Source organism: Acomys minous (genome assembly GCF_964271855.1).
Source record: "Acomys minous genome assembly, chromosome: 2".
In the NCBI taxonomy this organism is placed as follows: Eukaryota; Metazoa; Chordata; class Mammalia; order Rodentia; family Muridae; genus Acomys; species Acomys minous.
In genome coordinates, this window is record NC_140484.1 from 43,750,779 (window position 1) to 43,767,998 (window position 17,220).

General features: G+C 40.3%; 1 long non-coding RNA gene across 3 annotated transcripts in view; it reads left to right on the forward strand.

Annotated features, from left to right (window-relative positions):
* The window catches only part of LOC311587523, a 237,511-nt gene that overhangs the window by 24,048 nt on the left and 196,243 nt on the right, over nucleotides 1–17,220 (forward strand). The window contains exon 3 of one of the 3 annotated variants that reach the window (XR_014775892.1): nucleotides 14,225–14,326. The exons of the other annotated variants lie outside the window; for them this stretch is intronic. This is a non-coding gene — a long non-coding RNA (uncharacterized lncRNA). The remainder of the gene's footprint in view (nucleotides 1–14,224; nucleotides 14,327–17,220) is intronic. 3 annotated transcript variants of the gene reach the window in all.

A 17,220-nucleotide genomic window follows, 5' to 3' on the forward strand; every position in this document is an offset into this window, starting at 1 on the left:
AGTATAAACTGAAGGTACCTAGGTGATAGAGTTGTTAGAAGATTAACCGGGCACAGGGAAGCTAAAGAGAGATTTTAGTCAATAAAGTGCTTGCTCTGCAGGCTTCGGGACTTGAGTTCCATTGCTATAATCCTGGTAAAAGTGCTGGGCAAGATGGTCATGCTTATAATACCAGCTCAGGAGAAGTGAAGACAGATGGACTATCCTAATTGAATATCAAGCCAAGTGAGAGACATTGTCTCAAATAAACAAGAGTGGATGGCATGTGAAGAATGGCATCCCTAGTTGACTTCTGGCTTCCATATACATGCACCCACATGTACATACTCCCTCATGAAACAACTCCCTCAGGCCCCCAACTCCCACCCCCACAGAAGAGAGAGAGAGGGAGAGGGGGCGTTTCATTTTTTTTAGAAAAGAAAAAAATGTTATTCTCGGAGAAATGGCTTGTTTTGATAATGTTTTCAGTGGTGTGCAAGAATCAAATATGTACAGTTTTTAACGAGCAGCAAACGTGTACAGTTTTTAATAAGAAAAAGTTATGAGTGCCTATAGAAACATGAGAAATAATTCTGGCATGAGTGACAACACTTCCTTTGCCTCTTGTGTCTCCTCTTCCTGAACAGAACCCACCTCAGAAAACATACTTAGGCCATACTAAGAAGTGCCAAAAGTCTTTGTTCTTTAAAATGTATGTACAATCAGCCATGCAGTGTGACCAACATCTCAGCTGTGCAGGCAGAAATTATCTTCTTGTGCTTAGAATTTATATTCTCGTGCTTAAGTAAACAGTAGTGATGGGCATCATGAGAGCTTTGCGTGATGAGCTCTTTCCCTACTTTTCTTTTAATCATAGATTAGCTTGGGGTGGTGCCTGCCATGTTAGTGGATTAGTTCCTGTTTCCCTTCTAATTAAAGAGTGTCTTGTCCAAGGCGAAGACCGGGTCATTTGTGAAGACGACATGCCTTTGACATTAAAAGCATGATGCTAAGTATTTCATTGATAGACTCTTCCCCTTTCTAGTAAGCAGAGTGCTGTTTTCATGTTGCAATTTTTTTTGTCAATGGAAAGTTGAAGGGGGAGTCCTTTGGGAGAGGACTACCTGTGCTATGCTTGAGCAAGATGCTGTGATGATGGGTTGGTGGAGTTGGAAGAGTTACATCCCCTCTCAAGGATGAAGCTCTTCTGTGGATTTGGCTGTTTCTATAGGGTGTCCTGTTACCCAGTCTCATTGGTCTTGTAGTGGATTGCTACCAGAGATGCCAGGGCATGCCCACTTCTTCCTTCCTCAGGCTACCTTGAAGATAAGAGGCTCATGCAGACTTTGCCTATCAGAGGAACATGGGTTGATTAAGGTACTACCTGTCATTCTCCCTTCAATGACCTTTGTGACACATAGCATTAAAGCATGCTGTTTGATGCACTCTGTTTTCCTTTTACTCTATCATAAGGCTCTTTCCCAGTGATTTTCCAGTATTCTCATTTCCCTAGAAGATCATTTCAGAATGTTCATGTTTAACTTATTTAGAGAGATAAACAAATATTGTGATAATGACAACGAACAAATGGTAAGAACCACAGAGGCTTAAATACAAGAATTAATTAAGGAGAATCAGACATCAGGCCCAGCTGCCGTGGGTAATTCTGAAGCATAGCTTGAAATGTTGAAGATATTTGAAGGGAGCCGTAAGTGGAGAAGCAAACATCCCAAGTCATTACTACAACAGCTGTGAGGTTGGTCAGTAGGATTGCCTTCCTCTGGTAAACTGGCTGATATAGCTTCACTCAGTTATACAAATAGAGTCATGTAGTCCCACAGAACTAGTGGGAAGATTCTCCAAACCAAGGACAAATGTATTAGCCTTAGCTTACCACCTTGTAACTCATTGCTAGGCCGTGTAATTGTGAGGCTCAGCTACTCATGATTTTGTGCGATATCCAAATTCCCTTATCCAGATACCTGTGGGCCAGAGCCAGTGGTGGAAGTGTAAAAATTAGAATGCAACTAAGTCCCCAGCAGTGCTGGAGTTAGGGACACTGACTGCATGCTGTCTAAAATTTGACCCTAACTTTTGATTCACCCCAAATGTAACTACAAATAGCTTGCTGTTAGGAGTGATGTAATTAATAATTGGTGCTCATTTTGTATGTTGTATGCACAACATTGTGAGAAGTATGTGAGAGAATTGAGAGGGCCCTTTGCACCCTGACATACATAGGGCAGTGGAGACACAGCTGCTTACACAGAGCAGTGTCATATGGCGTTTTAAGTGGATTCTTGCCACACTTGTGTCCGCTGTAGTAGCAATAGATGCATAACCACTGCAGTTTCTAATGTGGCTACTGTTAGGATTTTAATGTATCTTTATATTTGTTTGTTTCTCTCCACTGTGGATGGTTCCATGTGTGATCTATGCTTGTGTGCATATATTTTTATAAATTTTAATTTTTTATAGAAGTTCGTGCATATTTATAGCATATTAAAGACAAAATAAACTTTTGCTCTTGAGCTACATTTTTCTTAATTTTCTGATATTTTGAAATCATATGGTTTGTTTTTCAAATTGTTGCAAATCTTTCAAATTCCAACTCTCTACACAAGTAGATCTTAGTAATTTGAAGGGTATTGTTAAAGGGCAAACTATATTTACATATGCACATGACCTATCCTGGGGATAGAATCTAAGTCTGAGCATAAAATTCATTCATGTTTTATATATACCTTTTATATATTACCTAAAACATAATTTTATACAATATTTTAGCACAATTTTTCATGAAACAAAAATTTTTTTTGCAGTGTGGCATTATGTTGCTCAATAAAGTTTGAATTTTGACGTATTTTGGATTTCAGATTTTCAGATTAGGAATATTCAAAACATTATTTTAGATATTTCCTATTTGTAGAGAAATTTTATTTTCAAATAAGAAGCAATAGAGCATGTAAAATTAGGAAACACCTTGTCTAGGTAATATGACTATGAATTTATTTAAACTGGGGTTGCTTTGGAGAAGAGATCTCTACTATTATGATATTACAAGAGACAAGTCTATTTCTGTCTGAGGGAAGTTAGGATGGGTGTTTTCATGAATATAGTACCACAGTATAGAGCTTGGCTTGACATCAGTCTTTGGGAAACAATTCAAGGTCATCAGATTGTAACTTTCTCACTTACTGTACTTTGGAAGATGAAAGCCAATTTTGCAATCTCACTCACCTAAAACAACAAATAACTAGGGGTATATTTTCTACTGTGAGATTTCCCTTTTTACAAATAAGAAATTTTTAATGTGTTTATGTATATATATATATATATATATATATATATATATATATATATATATAATTGTGTGTGGAGGTGTTTGTATGTGTATATGTTTGTGTGTATATGTTTACATATATGTGTGTTTGTATGTGTATGCACATGGTTGTATGTGTGTGTATGTTTGTATGTGTGTGAAAATGTTTGCATGTGGGTGTGTAGGCCAGAGATTGATATCAACTTTTCTTTTTTAAATTTATTTTTATTTTATGTATTTGAGTGCTTTGCTTGCATGTGTGTGTGTAATGTATATATGTACACTACACACAAATACACACACAAATACACACACACACACACACACACACACACATACACACATTCACATGCGTGAGTGCCTGGTGCCCATAGAGATCAGAAAAAGATGCCGAATCTCCAGAAACTGGAGTTATGAAATAGTTGTGAGTACCCATGTCAGTACTGGGAACCAAACTATGGTCCTCTGAAATAGCAGTTGGTGCTGCTAGCCAAGTAACTGTCTCTATAGCCCCCTCAGGTGTCATATGAATTGCTCTCTATCTTATTTTTGAGACAGAGTCTCTCAGTGAACTTGGAGTTCACCAATTCAGTCAGACTGGCTTTGCAACAAGCTCCAGGGATCCTCTTGTCCTGGTCTCCATAGAGATCTGAACTTAGGACCTTATATATGCAAGGTGTATTAGTTATTTCTCCCATTTCTGTGATGAAATAACTGATAAAAGTAACTCGATGGAGGAAGGGTTTATTTTGGCTTACAGTTTGAGAGGGTACAGTCCATTATGACGAAGAAGTCATGACCATAGGAGCAGGAAGCTGTCTAGTTAGGTTGTATTTGCAGCCAAGATGCAGAAAGATATACATGTTTGTGTGCAGTTCCCTTCCTCTCCTTTATGCATCTGGGGACCCAGACCATGTAATGGTGCTGCCTAACTTAGGGTTTGTATTCCTACCATCAATAACCTGATCTAGAAAATTCCTTTCACAGATGTGCCCAGCAACCAGTCTTTAAGGTGATTCTAGATCCTGTCAAATTGACAATCAATTTTAGCCATCATACATGTCAAGCACTTTACTGAGCCAGCTCCCAAGCCCTAAAAATATTAATTGACAAATAGTAAAAATATTTCCTTCTCTATCCTCTGGATCTTTTCACCTGATTTTACTTTCACTAAGAAATTTACTCTCCTAATGAAGAAGATTGGAAATTGAGGTAACTCCTTCCATGACCCCTTATGTATACTTCATGGGGTCTGGGGTCTTACCTCAATAGGCATAGATAGGGCTTGTACTCAAATTTCTAGAGTAATATTCTTTATTTTCCCAAAATAAGCTGATTTCTGTTGAAGTGGAAACCTATAGTATTTTTTTCTTTGTCTGATCATCTTTCTAGTTGTTCACTGATGAATGAGGTCATGAACTCTCTCCCTTTAGCCTCTGAGAGCAATGCAGTATGGTCACAAAGATTTGGCACCTCCTTCACTTCCCTGAGAATGCTGATACGAAGCCATCAGCCCATCCTGACCTTCCACAGTTCGGGAAAACGTCTCTTGGTTAGGCTGATCCCCAATTTGTGCAATTCACTTAATAAAGAAGTAGCAGTCTTCCCTGGATGCCGAATGGGTTCAGTTTGACCCCTGTATCTTGAACTTTGGTTGCTTTCATTATTTCGAATGAAGACAGCATGGTTGACTGCACACAATTGCTGACTGCCTTACAAATTGAGAGACATATGGCCTCTGAAAATCATGGAAGGACTGTTCAGGATGACAGGCAATCTTCTGTTGGCTACTCTTGTCCCAGAGCAATTTGATAGCGCTGACTTTTTTTGCACACCTGGAAATGCTTTTCATGTAAACTTCTACCTCAGCTAACCCTGAGCTCGGTGCTGAACCTCAAAGACATATAGGCCTTCATCTCCAAGGGTCCCCCAATTTCAAAGAAGCTCTTCTCTTGGATAGAGGGAGAAGGAACTCTATCACTATCTTTTTAGACTTCCTAACAGCTCACAGCAGCAGGGAACATTCAAACTTAGACATAAATAATTCAGCACGGCTTTCTTTGAGTTTCGTAAGCAATATTGGTTTCTTTTTCTTTCTTGCTACTGCTCCCTTGTCCTTTACTGGGAGGAATAACCTCCCACTTACACTGCCATCAGCTTGGGCAGTAGGATATTTGGGACAACAACAAAGAGAAATTGATGATAACCTCAGTGGCTGTAACCTTATCTGGCCCTCCAAAGCACTTATAAGATTCCCTTTCTATTTTTATGCCGCGTGCCACAGGGTTTGATTTTTCCTATTTAAAAAAATGTTAATGCTTTATTACATTGCGTTACTGGGGCCATTTCTTCCCCAAAGAGAAGCATGATTGTAATAAAGGTCTCACATGTTTTTTTATGAAGCTTCTTCTCTGCAAGGGCCGGGGCCTTACTGATAGGGTACTTCCAATTTCCCTCTGTGGTATTTATAACGTGGTTACTGACTATATTCCCTCTCACCTCTTGAATTGCCTTTTATAGTTAACTGATTAATGAAATAGAAATAATTATGAAAATGTGGGCCTAAGCTCGAAGAGGAAGAAAAGAACCTGCCTCAACTTCATCAATCTGCAGTGAACTCTTTTCCTTTTATAGACTGCCTGTCAACTAAAAATTCATTTCGAACACTGCATGACTCAGAACGAGTTTGCACTTCTTTAAAAGGAAGACACATTTTTTTTCTCAGAAGACAAAAACTGCATTTCTGGGTAGGTTTTTGTTTTATGGGTACCTGAACTGCTTCCCACTGCCCTGCCCTGCCCCACCCTGCCCTGCTCTCCCTCCTTCCATTCTCTTGTCTCTTTTTTCCACTCCCTCACCCTCTCCCCCTTTTCTTTCCTTTCTAGGATTTCTAGTAGCAATCTTTCTTAGGATTGAACCTAGGGCCCCAATAGGCAAATTTGCAACTACTGAGCTGTATCTCCAAACCTATTTTTCTCTTCCTTTCTCCTTTCTATGATTTTTTTGGTGATTATTAAATGGACTGTTATGTTGCGGAAATTCTAATGGAGAAAACTAGGTTGCTACAAAGGTAAGACCATATATGGCCATTAAGATGTTTTTCAGAAGACGAATAAAACAGGAGCGTGGTTGCAATGAATGTGAAGATAGAAAGCATGCTGGTACCAAGGGAGCTCTGAGGAGGATGGTGGAGGAGAGGACAAATTTTGTCTTGGGTACCGGAGCTTTCATTGAGAAGCGGGCATGCGAGCTGGACTTTGGTAGAAGAGCAGGAGTTACTGGAGGTAGAGTTCAGAGGGAGGGAGGCGTGGCCAAGTGATGCATCCAGGAATGTGATACCGAGGTAGAATTACATAAGTTTAAGGAAGAACACATCATGGGTTATTTCCCAAAAAAGGAAGAGCAGAGACAAAGGTGCATTTTACTAGTCAGTCTTTCTTCACAACCAATTGCTCCTGTGGTGAGGCAGCCCGTTGTGGTGCAAGTTTGTGACCAAGTAGACCACCTACCTTTTGCCTAGGAAGCTGAAGAGAAGAAAAGTAAGCAGCGAGGCTCTAACAGTATCCTTTGAGCACTCACCTCCAATGAGCTACAGAGTTTCCCTAGGCTTCATCTTTTGAAGGTTCTACCACCATCCAGTTGCACCATCCTAGGGGCCAAGCCTTTAGCACATGAGCCTTAGGGAGACATTCAACATCCTAACAATGAAAACATGTTTTCTGAGCTGAAGGGGACACCAACAGCTACTATCAATCATTGCTGGTGCTATGAGATCATTGCTGACACTAATTATGCTATAATTATACACACTTCAAATAAGAGGAAACTGAGATTGAGAGTGAAAGAAGTCAACTCACTGAGAGTTGTGCAGCTTCTGAATGGCAGAGTCAGGACTCCGCATTTTCATGGACCTGTCTCAAATGGAGTGCAGCAGGAAGCAAGGACCTAGATGAAGAACCATTCTTCAAAAGCCAGCTGTTGTATCAGATGACAAACCGACCCCAGTGGCACAGAGTTCTAGAAACTCACTGTTTTTCAGGAAACTCAAAAGCAACAGACTGTTGAGTCTGCGGCCTCGTTCTGGTTCTTACCTTGTTCCTCTTACTCCTTTGGTGCATACAGGGCAAGGAAGGCAATGAGGCATGCTGAGGCCACTTGAAAGCTGTCTTAGAGCAGCCTTTTAGCCTTGAGAAGGTCATGCCGCAGTAAAAATCGCCTTCACACCTCAATTCCTTATGCCAAAACCCATTGGCTTGGCTCATGCGCATGCCCATTGGGCTGCAGCTGTGCCTTGTTGCCCAGGAAGTGCTCAGCTGGGGAGCTTTCCTATTTCCGTCATACAGCACTGGCTTCTCAGCACAGGGGCTGGTGATGCAGAGTTGAGCACAGCTGGGCAATTGCTTTGGCCTTGTAGAGCTGCACATCACTCCTGCTGTCATCCGAGCATGCAGGACAAGTCATGTGACCAACTTGATTGCAAAGGGCTGAGAGATGGCATGTGCGAGCGATGCCTTCTCAGGCGCATGGACATGCAGATACTTTACTATATCACCCCAAACTCCAAATTCTAGATGTCCTCACAGCTGTCGCTTCTGCTGCTATTTGGTTTTGTTGTATTACTACAGTTGTAACTAACCAGATGTATCCTTTAAAATGAAACAAGATGAAAGTTTTATTTTTTTAGCTATACTGGTTACATCTTAAGACCTTTTAAAATATATTTTATTAATATATTCATATTACATCTCAATGGTTATCCCATCCCTTGTATCCTCCCATTCCTACCTCCCTCCCATTTTCCCCTTACTCCCCTCCCCTATGACTGTGACTGAGGGGGATTACCTCCCCCTGTATATGCTCATAGGGTATCAAGTCTCTTCTTGGTAGCCTGCTATCCTTTCTCTGAGTGCCTCCAGGGGACTTCGAACCCCTAGCCAGACCTAGCCAATGGACAGGACGTTCTTCACAGTTGAGTGGAGAGTGGGGTCCGACTTTCACACAAACTCTAGTGCCCCATATTTGACATCTTAAGCTATGTGCAACTAGTGTCTACCATTATGGAAATCACAGAGATGAAGCATTTTCACCATTGTAGAAAACTGTATTGGACAGTGATGTCTAGAGCATGGGCAAGCCAACTTTTCTATAAAGGCCAAATAGCCAATATTTTAGAGTTTGCAGGACATATGGAGTCTGTTGCAAGTTCTGAACCATGCTGGTAAAGGGTAAAGGCAATCACAGTCAACATAAAAGCTAATAAACATGGTTGTTTGCCAATAAAACTTTATTAAGAATCTAAACAGGCAGCAGATAGATAGGGTTCAAAGCCACTCCTTTTGCAGTCCCTGATCTACGCCAATGGTCTCCACAAAGAGGAGGAGCCATTTTTCAAATACCTCCCAACCAGTATAGAAAGAAAACATTAGAACTTTAGTTTCTATTAAGAATAAAATCCAAACATTTAGTACTTGCACCAATCATCTTACAAGGTCACCTGTGATGTATGTCACACAGGAGGTTCAACATCCACGGCTATGTACTGTGGTGATTATTGGCATTCTTCACTTTCTAATGCACTGACACAACATAATACATATAGCTTAGGTATATGGCATTGTGACTTTTATTTCCTAATTTGGGATATATTAACCTTCCCCACATGAAGAAATGCTTTAAACTATTTCTGCAAAGACTCTACTAAATATTGCTGATGTTTTGAGCTTCATTTCTTACTTTGCACATGTCACAGGGTTAGGACATCCCTAGCCACATTCCTGCCTTGCTAGTTGGCTCCCCATTAAGTTCTGTCAAGCTGGAATGTAGGAGGAGGAACTACAGGCTTGTTCCTTCATCTGTCTGCTGTTTATGCTTTTGTCACCCCAACTGGTTCCAGTAGCAGTTGGTGCCATTCCCAGCTTCTTTCCACACATGAAACTCAGTCCAGCAGCACCAGGCAACACCCACACCTTGAGTCTGAGTCCTGCTCCATGGGCTCCCACACCGAGGACAGCCCTGGTTCATGTATGGTTTCCTCCCCCTTTTTTCTTTTTGAATCTGGCTTTCTGAAGTCACTCTTTCTGTGAGTAGTGTTACCTGCACCCCTTAACACTCCCAGTACTTCTGGAATCAATGTCTTTTAAAAATATTGTTTGTTTTTTGCTCAGACACAGAGATATAGAGTGGATTAAGGTATACATTTGCCAATGAAGTATTAGTCAACAAGAAAATGGCAACATTGACAATATATAGAGTAAAAGACATGATAATGTAGACAGAAATGTAAAAAGTTAAAGACAAGACTATTGAGAAATAATTTGACCTTCCTTCCTTCCTTCCTTCCTTCCTTCCTTCCTTCCTTCCTTCCTTCCTTCCTTCCTGGGAATTGAACCCAAGGGCTTGTAGGCAAGAGCTTTACCACTTAAATAAATTTCCCAGCCCAGAGTCATAATTTTCATGTCCTGCTGTTCTGGATATTACCTCTGGTTTATAATGTGTCTCAAGATTTCAGTTAATGACTCTTAAGAAGACAGCAATGATTCAAAAGAAAAACATCCTCCACATAAGGAAGAGCTCATGAAGTTCTCAGAGAGATTTGGAACCAGGAGGTATCAGATATTTTCTCAAATGGATTAAACTTCATTCATGTTAAATGTTTAAAGGTAACTTATGAGTTTCAAAAATAGCTTTCTGACTGCAGGTACCATATTTTAGTTAGGCTTAATGCAATATTTAGAACTTAAGGCAGACTGTAGCCTGTATATATAATCAGTGTATTTACTAAATGAATTAATGTGTACTAACAGTGTGTCTCATCATCGTCGTCATCATCATCATCATCATCATCATCATCATCATCATCATCATCATTGATAACAAATACTCACACAGGGTAGGAAATTTTTGTATACCTCAGTAGCTAAAAGAGTAAAATTTAAAAGGAAAAAAGCCAGTAATGATATAGATTTGAACAACCCATATGACAAGTATGACTGAATTATATATATAAAATCATTAACTTAAAAATGACAGACAGACATCCTATTTGTGTGCAGGTGGATTAATACAAGGTTATACATCAGTTCTCAGCAACGATAAAAGGACTTAAGACACTTATAATCAACCTATAAATTAATGACAAAATTACCAAAAAGATTTCAAGTGTTAAGTGGTTTTGAGTTATCCGTGGGTCAAAGAGGAAATATTTTTATAAATGATAGTGGGAATGCCAGTTCGTGACTTCTGGAATGCTGGCACAGCCACATGCAAAGAGAACATGTAGACCTAACTTGCAGTAGACCAAAAGACAAATTAAGAATATTCCACCAAGAAGTCAGCAAGAGTAGCAAACTGAACTAAAAGTTGCTGAGGAGAGAAAACCATAAAGGGAAACTCAGAAATGAAGCGAAGAGAAATTTAGTCAACAGATGGATCATAAGACTACTTTTTTGAAGAGACTGATGCAATTCATAAACATCTGTCATGTTTTACAATTATCACAAACAAACAAACAAACAACAATACAAACAAATTTAACACAGGACAGTCTAGAGTAAAAAATAATGCATCATCCTGAAAGTTAATTCCATAAATTTGAAGTTTACAATATAATGAGCATTGAGAACTCATTGAAACAGAGGAAATAGAAAGTTCTGTGCAGTCTTCCATTTACAAAAATGTTGATAGAATTTGAAAGGACCAACTAATTGGGAAAATGTGTTGTGTCCAAAGGTTGAGGGACTCAGGAGGCTTCCTGTCTTCACCCAGTGTGCTTTTTCTTTTATGGTGCTAGTGTGGATAATAAGAACATGACTCTAAAGTTTTTATGGAAATTTACAAACTCTAGAAGAGCAGAGATATTCTTAAATAGATGTGGATGATTTTATATTGTATGAGTCATTGTATGAAGATACAGTAGTAAGTGCAGTGTGCTATTGGTACATAGACACATGAATATACTAGTGTGCAGAATCAGACCCATGAATAGGTATAGTTTTCATTTATTGCTAAATTTTCACTTAAAGTTGGTAGGGAAAGAACAATGTTATTTTTAGTAATTGGTGCTGTGTTGATTTCATATCCACACAAATAGTAGAAATCCTAACTTACTTCGTATTATACAAAATCACCCATACAAAGAACAGATGAAAACATTTGGAAATCTCTAGAACATAATTTAGGATAATAACTTCGGGCTTCAGAATGCTGATTACAGAGAAAGAGTACTAAACCTGACCTTATCAATTATAAGAGTTTCTCAATTATAAGAGTTTCTCAATTATTGTCTGAGAAATGGATGTTTGGGAAAAGTATTGGCTCACCGGTTAATAGAAGGGCTCACAAAATAAATCCCTATGAATCAATATGGAAAAAGTGAGGTTACGATAGATAGCATTTCTTCCCAAAAGAAGACATTTAAAGGGCAACAAAGACTTCAAATGTTTCCAAATCTCATCAATACTTACGAAAATGCAAGTCTTAATTTTTATTCTAGGCCAAAAACTTTTGTCACATAATTAAACAGAATCAAGGCCAATGCATGTACAAAACTACGCAGTGATATTTTGCCTACTATGGACCTCATGTGAGAGATGATGGTCCCACATAATAGCCATCATGCCAGCCCCTGAAACCCTATTTTTTGACTTTAATTGTGTGTGTGTGTGTGTGTGTGTGTGTGTGTGTGTGTGTTAACTTCACAAAGAGAGACTAGTGACAACACCATAGCTGCCTCAATCCATGATGCACTCACAGTGAGCGAAACTGTCTAGTGACATCTTTCTCAGACTAAGTCCCCATTTTAAAGCCAAACATGACTCTATTTAAAGCTGAATCACAAACCATGAGAAAGGTTAAATTTAGATTTTAACAGAAAGAAAAGTGCTAAGGATGTAGAATGACCAAAACTTTTCTTTAAAATTTTTTTGTTAGTATAAAATGTAATAGCTTTAATGTTTGTGCAAGTATATCATTATGGTTTGTTCTTCTTTATCCCCCTTGCCTAATCTCAACTCCACCACCCTTTTTCAGGTACTGTGCCATCCTGCTTTCCACAGCAGGGTGGCAAGTTGCCAGCCACTCTGGAAATGTTGGCAGTGTCTACTGTGCATGCCCAATTTCTGAGCCCATCACTTTGCTTCTAAAAATATGTGTGATAAGAGTATATGCATATGATTGTAAATTTGTACAAGAAAGAATACATATGATTGTAAATTTGTATAAGAAAGTATACATATGACTGTGTACAGCAACATTTATTTTTGGTAGTGAAAAACTGAAAAAAACCAAACTGTTCCCCAATGGTGGGATAAATACATTTTAATTCATCTCATTTAGTGGAAATGGGTTCAATAAGGCAAACAATTGCAAAACTGTTCTCCATGGGATCAGGACAGCTTGTAGAAGTTAGTTCCTCCTTTCTTCCATGTGAGTCCTGGGCGTTGAACTCAGGTTGCCAGACTTGGAAGCAAGTGCCTTTAGCTGCTCAGCCACCATGCCAGCACCTGCAACCCTGGTTTTTTTTTTTTTTAACTTGAATTGTAGCTCAATAAATGTGTCTAATTTCTTAAAATCAGTCAAAGATACATGTCTGATTTAAATACTCTAAGAAAATATATATGTGTATGTATGTGTTAATTTCACAAGGAGAGACAAGTAGGCATACTAAGCAGCTGAATGCTTGTACAGATTCTTTTCCATCAGTGCTGTCGTAACTGACCACCCCTTATGCAGTTTATTCTGATTGTTAGATATGGATCTCCGTTCTTGAGAAACTACTCTGTTTTGGTGGGACCCCAGCCATTGCTACTCCATCTTGTTGCTAGACTTCATCTTAGGCCTGTCCTCCAGGTCGCCCTAGTTACTATAAAAACCAAAAACTGTTCCAAGAAAAGAACCATCCTAGGCCTGAGCCAACTAGGGGACAGCAGGAAAGCACCTAACATCCTGTCCTCAGATGTTCAGCCTTTCGCAGTCAGGCTCGACCAATCTCCTAGCGCCAACCCAACCTTGCTAAAGGTCAACCAATCCTGTAACTGCCAAACTGGAAACACCTGTTCTTTGCCACAACCAGGATAAAAACCTTGCCTTTCGAGGCTCTCCTACTGATCTGCGAAGTTCCAGAGCCCTCGGGCTTGAGTTAAGTAAAGACTCTCTGCTAATGCGTAAGGCTTCAGACTCCTGGTGGTCTTTGGGGATCTAGAGACCTGGGCATAACTCCTGTGGTAGTGGGTATCTTTTGTGTGCTAATGAGGCCTGGGAGATAGTTGACCAGGAACATCTGCAGAAGGGTGGAGTACTTCATTTAGGGCTAGTCTTTGGGAAGTCCATGTCTTAGGTAGATACTATGGTTTCAAAGTTATCCCCTCTAAGCGGCATGTTGCGTTTAAGTGTACCTGTTACTGCAACAAGTTGCCCTTGCTCGAGTAAATAATCCCCAGCCATGCTCATACAAACACTCATAATTAAATGCAGTGGGTCTCTCGGTCTCTGTCTCTGTCTCTGCCTCTCTGTCTCTCTCTGTCTTTCTCCTTCACACACACACACACACACACACACACACACACACACACACACTGAAAGTAGGAATGAGGCTTGTTGGGAAAGAGGGATCTAGTAGGAAGGGAAGGGGAATTAGAAAGGATAATGGAGGGATTATGATCAAAGTACAATACATGTGAATGGAATTGTGAAAGAATAAATTTAATAAGTAGTGTAGACATTTAAGAGGTAGTGACCCACCTGCATGGATGGTACTGGTGCTGTAATAAAATATGGATCTCTGATCTCTCTCTCTCTCTTTCCTCCCACTTCTTTCTTTTGTCTCTTTTCTTTCCTTCTTCCCTCTCCCCCTCCTCTCTCTTCTCTTCTTTCTTCTTTCTCTTTCTCCTCTTCATTTTCCCTTCCTCCCTTCTTGCCTTCTGCCAGGTGTAGACACCTGAAGCTATTGGTCCAGGCCCACTTCTGCCCTGGGAGTGTCCGGACACTGTCGCTCACTGGACTGAACTGGAAGGGATGAGGCTTAGCCAGGTGGGTGGGTTAGCAAGATTTTGGACCAGTTGTGAGTGTGGGGGAGAAAACGCATGCTCCGAGATAGTTTTCAGTGAAACAGCTCCCTTCTATTGGAGGGTGGAGGGTAGAATAAGGGGTATATAAACCTTGGGGAGGTCGGTAGAGGTTTTTAGGGTGAGTGTACATCATTGGCTGAGAGTGAGGTGCTGGGCATACTTCCTTTGCATGAAGAGGAATTCCAGGTGCTAGCTGGACAGGTCCTTATTAGGAAATAGGATGTTTTAACCTGAAACCTGGCCACCCAGCAGTTCATACTACCTCAAAGGCAGCAAAGGTGGGGCTCAGTCTCAAGGCTACATGAACCTGGCCATGCAGGCCCAGAATAGGAGGGAGTGGTCCTTACTCCTGCCAGTCTCAAGATGAGGTATACGGGCATTTGAACAGCCTTGACTCTTGCTCTGGGCAACTCCCCCAGTTGGGCATCTCACCTGTCCCACAAGAAGCCTTTCACCTAACACAGGCTCTGTGATATTGGGCTCCCCTATGCTCACAACACATTACATTCTCTTAGGCATCCTGCTGTAGCATCACAGACAAACCAAACTTCTGAGCCCGACCTAAAGATACACTTATGATCTCCCAGGAGGTGAGAGATGTAGGGTCTCTTCTGCTACTTCTCAGCAGCTCTCTTGCTCTCATTCAGAAGCTGTTTATCAGTTAAACAGCGGGTGCTATTGAACAGGGGGAAGTAAGCTTGCTGGAAAATTTGCTGCAAAACGGAAGAAAGATTTAAGAGTCTTGTCAAGTGCAGTCTTATTAAAAAAAAAAAGAGTATGGAGGGCTAGATATTGCTAACTGGTGCCAGCCTTGAAAGAGTCATAAAAAATTCTGGCTCTACAGGGACCTTCTGAAAATTTGGATATAATCAATTGTACTTAAGCATGAGCAAACTTCCTTTGAAAAACGACTGCAAAAGGAACAAAATAATGCTCAGGAGAGGATGAGTTAATGATGGAGGATGCCATGAGTTTGACAAGGACATAAAGGCTGCTGCCCCATCAGTGGCTTAGGGCCCTTTGCAGTCAGTGTTGGGCTGATGATCTCTCATGGGTGCCTGATCTTGTCTTCTGCATAGAAGCCTTCTCTCACCACCATTTAGACTTCTACCTTTGTTTCCAGGATAGAGTCACTCGCTGCCCACTCTGGTATAGATGTAGAGTGCCAGGGGGCCCAAGGAGGCTGCCCACAGAGGTTTACCATGAATTTCCTCCCCTATTATACCACAGTATCTTCTACCACTTGGATGGTTGCCTACTTGCAGCAAGGACAGCTGACTAGTCAGCCAAGTTTTTTCCTGAAATTATTTTTTATTAACCAGATATCTCCTTCCTTCATTATCTAAATTTAGAAATGAATTGCCAGCAGGCTTGATATAATCTTCAAATGAACCAATTATTGAAGACCAGAACTCACTGTAAGGAACTCAAGGCGATTTTTGCCTCATTACAGAGAATGTTGAATGACTTCTTTTCATTATAGGCAGAAGCCGCTGCTGTTACATGAGTGATTTCTACTGGTGTTACTCTGGGACCAGCTTCCTTGGACCCAACTGGTCTCCCAGACCTTTGTTTAAGTCCAAACTCCCAGAAATCCTCAGAGTGCATATGTTTGTAAATATGACTTACACATGGGTCCGGTAATCTGTTTTGCATCTTGGCTATTTTCTAAACATTGTATTTGAAGATAGCTAGTTCTTCATAACATGTATGAGTTGAAGTGTAATGTGAGCAACTGAACAGGTATTTAGAACTGTGAAGATGATTCTTGCAGTGAACAGCTGTATTTAATAGAGTTCTATATAAACACAAAAATATTTAAAAATCATATACGCATATATCAGAGTCACATGCATAGTTTTTTTTTTCTTGTTCTTAAATGCTACTTGTGAAGGGTTTAGGGGTTTGGGGAGAATAGCTTAAGTATTTCTTGAAAGCTTCCTTAGAGATGAAGGATTTTTCTGGTAACTTGAATGGTGATTTGGGGCCAGCTGGGTAGCAAAGGCAGGCTAGTGAACGTAAGGAATGGTTTGTTAGGCAAAATCAGAGACTGTTTTGTCATGCTAGGGTTGAACCCAGACCAGACACTGTCTATACCAGGCAAATGCACTATTACTGAGCTATGTCTCCAGCCCTTTTTTTGAAAAATGTGAGTTTTGAGTGGGGACTCACCAAGTTGCATGCGCTGGCCTCATACTTGTAAGCCAGGAAGGACTTGAACTTTGACCACCCCTGCCTCAGCCTTCCAAGGAAATGAGACCATAGCTGTTTGCTGCCACGACTGGCTTAGATAAAATGAATTCTAGTAAAAAGAAAGCCAATAAATTTTCATGAATGATCCACAATTATTTTTACCACATTTTGTAATTGTTTATACCCTTGAGATGCATTTATTATATCTGTGTGGTAAGAGATGCAAGGACACACAGTACCTACGCACTTCTCCTCAGCTTTGTAAGAGGAATGCCGAAGTCAGCAGTGGGTCATGAGACTGCTAGCATTAGATAAATCACGCCATCATAAACTGGGGCCTGGCTTTATTTTTTTGCTGACTTTCTAGACTGATGAAAGTGATGGAGAAAATGTTAACAATGCAAATTAAATTTTAAAATGTGTTGCATATATAGGTATCGTATTGGGCAAAAAACAAACCTTGGGGGCTTGGGGGATAGCTCAGTGACTAACAGTGTGCACTGCTGTTTTGCAGAGGACCTATTTCAGTCTCAGCACCCATGTTGGGTGGCTTGAAATGGTCTGTACTTCTATCTCCAGGGATATTCAACACCTCTGGTCACCGATGGCACCAGCACTCACATGCACATACCTATGCACAGACACAATTAAAAATAAAATAGA